We start from the raw sequence: 3,057 nt of genomic DNA, 5'->3' as shown, positions 1-3,057 counted from the left end.
GTCTAAAACTATTTGTAGTTTAATTTTCCAATACCTGTTTAAAATTAATTTTTTAGGATAAGTAAATCTGTTTACCCAAATCAAGTACTAAAATTAGAGTTGTTAAAAAAAGTTGTTATGTAAAACAAGCAGTACATAAGAAGAGACCGGGTAATCTAGGCTGTAGTAGATGTTAAATAAGCAAGGCTTAAACAATAATGAAAAAAAGGGTTTCACGTCTAGTTGAAATGTAACACATTACAAGATACGTTTTTTTACAAGATACAAGAACGTTTTAAATACTACTCTTGTACATTAGTACTCTTTAAATGTTACTAGTTTTAAATACAATTAAAGCCAATCATTTCAAAAATCGATCATGTTATAAATCTAAACAAGTTACATGATTAATTGTAAATAATAAAATCTGTTTAATAGTAATATACAAGCTTACATATGTATGATAAAAACAGTTGTTCCTTATATTTAGAAATAACTACTTTTTTTATATGATTAATATTTACAAATTATTTACAACAGAAATATTTAACAATTTTTCCTAAATATTAACAGATGATAGTTAGTATTTGCTGTTTTTTTTTTTAATTGAAAAAAAAACTTGTATGTCAAGCAAAATATTGTTATTTGAAACTGCGTAACTACAACCTCTTAAATTTAAAACATCTCTTAAAATAAATTTACACAAATAGTATTTTATATTAAACAAATCAATAAACTAAAAATTTTGTGCGCTATTTTTTTGTCGTTCAATTAATAATTCAATAGGTTTAAGAAAATGCATAGAAAACTTGGCTTATTGAATGAAATTAAACATAAAATTTAAGTTTGAATAGTAATTTTTTGGTTGTAATGAAGTTATATACTAGTCAAAACATACTACAAGCAAAATACAAAATTATATACACTTCTAATGTATAATTTATTAAGCCAATTATGAAATATCTTAACAGAATTGTACGTAGAAGACGCTGAAATAGTTATCTAAAAAGTAAGCTGCAAAACTTTTGACTTGTAATAAACAGGCGGTTAAAATCAATTAAAATTTTGAAGATTAGAGAACAGACGAAAATTAAGATTTATGCTTACTTTATTATACTTACTGTAGAAAGGATTTTTTTTTTCAAACTAAACTAAGTTATTAAAAAATCTACAAGATTCAAAACTATTTGTAAAACAGCCAGCTAATTAAATCCAACGACTTATTTTTATTAAAAAGAAACCAATTAAAGAAAATAGTTCTTACAAACATTGTATGTAAAAAGTTTACCACTTGTTAATTTTAAATTTAATAAATTCCCATTGCTTTCATATCTTCAACAACCCTAGTCAAGTATGTAGAATCTGGATACCCGTACTGTGCATTTGGAAAAGGACTTATTTTGTGATGAATGTCGTTCCAAGTTATTCTGTTGTCCTCATTTAAACTTATACTTCTTCCTACAGTGAACGTCCTCTTCATCTTCCAGGCTTTTTTAAACAAGTCTAAGGCACGGTTTCCTTCCGGATTGTCTGGTAAGTAAGCGTTCCACGCCATCCCGCTATACCAAAAACCAGGGTTCTGGTGTCTACTGTCTTGGTAACCTCCGTTCATTTCATAACGAATCTTAATCACTTTACAATCTTCATAACCGGCAAGCCTTCTATTCGTTCCTAATAATTTATCAAAAACTTTCCATGACATTCTTCCAGGAGGACAACTTCCTTCCATTTTTGGACCACAAACCCTACAGATTGGACAACGCTGCGAAATTTCACAAGCTTTCTGAATGCAATGAGTATGAAACATGTGAACGCATCGAGTCATTCTACTCACTTCTTTTCCATTGTTGTATTTTTCCATACAAATATCGCAATCTTCTTCAGAAGTTATTTGATCATTTGGAACTGGGACAAAAAATTAATCGAAATTTTCACTTTTACTTGTCTCATAATTGAACAAAAATTCTTCTCCTTGTTCAAGACAGCTATAGTTTTCATTGATGTCAGTCCATTCATCATTACAAATTTCTTTACGTGGAAAATTGACCATTGGATTAAAGTTAACAACACCTGGCCCAAATGTAAGCAACATTTTTGTACCCAAGCTTAGTTTAGACTTAATAACAGTTTTCTTTCTTTTTTTGTTCTTAGACTTTTTTTTAAATTAAGTTTTTTTCACTAAACTGTTTTTTCCAGTTGAATTCCTTTTTTTCTTATGACGTTGGTACATTTTTGTATATTTATCTTATTTTTATGTAAAATAGTTCAATTAAATATTATGAATATATTGCTTTTTTTAATTCATATATTTAATTTCATATTTTTAATAGAATAGCTGTGGTATATTAAACTGCTATATAATAGTTGTCCTAAATAAATAGGCGCACAGTTTTAAAATTTTAGACTTATTTATCACAACTAAGATCAACTCATACAGACATTGTTCCTAAAATTTATAATTTAGCACCAAGTTGAGCTTATAAATAGATGAAATAAAAGAAATGATTACTTTATCTCCAACAGCGTAACCTTAATAGTAGAATTGTTAAGTGGGTTCATATTCTAATACAAAATACTTAACACGATGTGGCTTCTGAAAATAAAACAAAAGTTTGTTTTTTTTAACGTTTTTTTACATCTACAGATGTATTTGATATATTATTTTCACATTGCTTGTTAACATACTATTAGTTTTATTTAATAACGTTGATGATATCAACACTGCTAAATTACTTGATTATACTCCACTTTTCACTAAAAAGTATACTATCATGATCGCAAAAAACATTAAATGTGTAAGATATTAAATTAGACAAAAAAAATGTTTTTCTACTTTAAAAAAATATGTTCTTAAGTTTTTATGTTTTTTAAATGAAAGAAACTCACATTTTGTCAATATTGCCAAAGTTTTACTCAAATTAAAACTACCAAAGTCAATGCTTGTATAATAGAAAATCACAAATTATTTATTCCCCATGACAAACCATTCTCAAGTTTTAAACTATATGAACTGACAAAATTTGATTTTTAGAAATTTTAAAGCATTTTAATTTTTTTAATTTATTAAAAAAAAGATTT

General features: G+C 26.5%; 1 pseudogene; it reads right to left on the bottom strand.

Annotated features, from left to right (window-relative positions):
• Window positions 1-1,285: 1,285 nt before the first annotated feature.
• On the bottom strand, window positions 1,286-1,591 carry LOC145836284 (E3 ubiquitin-protein ligase DTX3 pseudogene; annotated as a pseudogene).
• Between the last annotated feature and the right edge of the window lie 1,466 nt (window positions 1,592-3,057).

The sequence above is a fragment of the Thalia democratica genome, chromosome 5, assembly GCF_965202585.1.
Source record: "Thalia democratica chromosome 5, ktThaDemo2.hap1.1, whole genome shotgun sequence".
Taxonomy (NCBI): domain Eukaryota; kingdom Metazoa; phylum Chordata; class Thaliacea; order Salpida; family Salpidae; genus Thalia; species Thalia democratica.
This window is presented reverse-complemented; position numbering and strand designations above follow the sequence as displayed.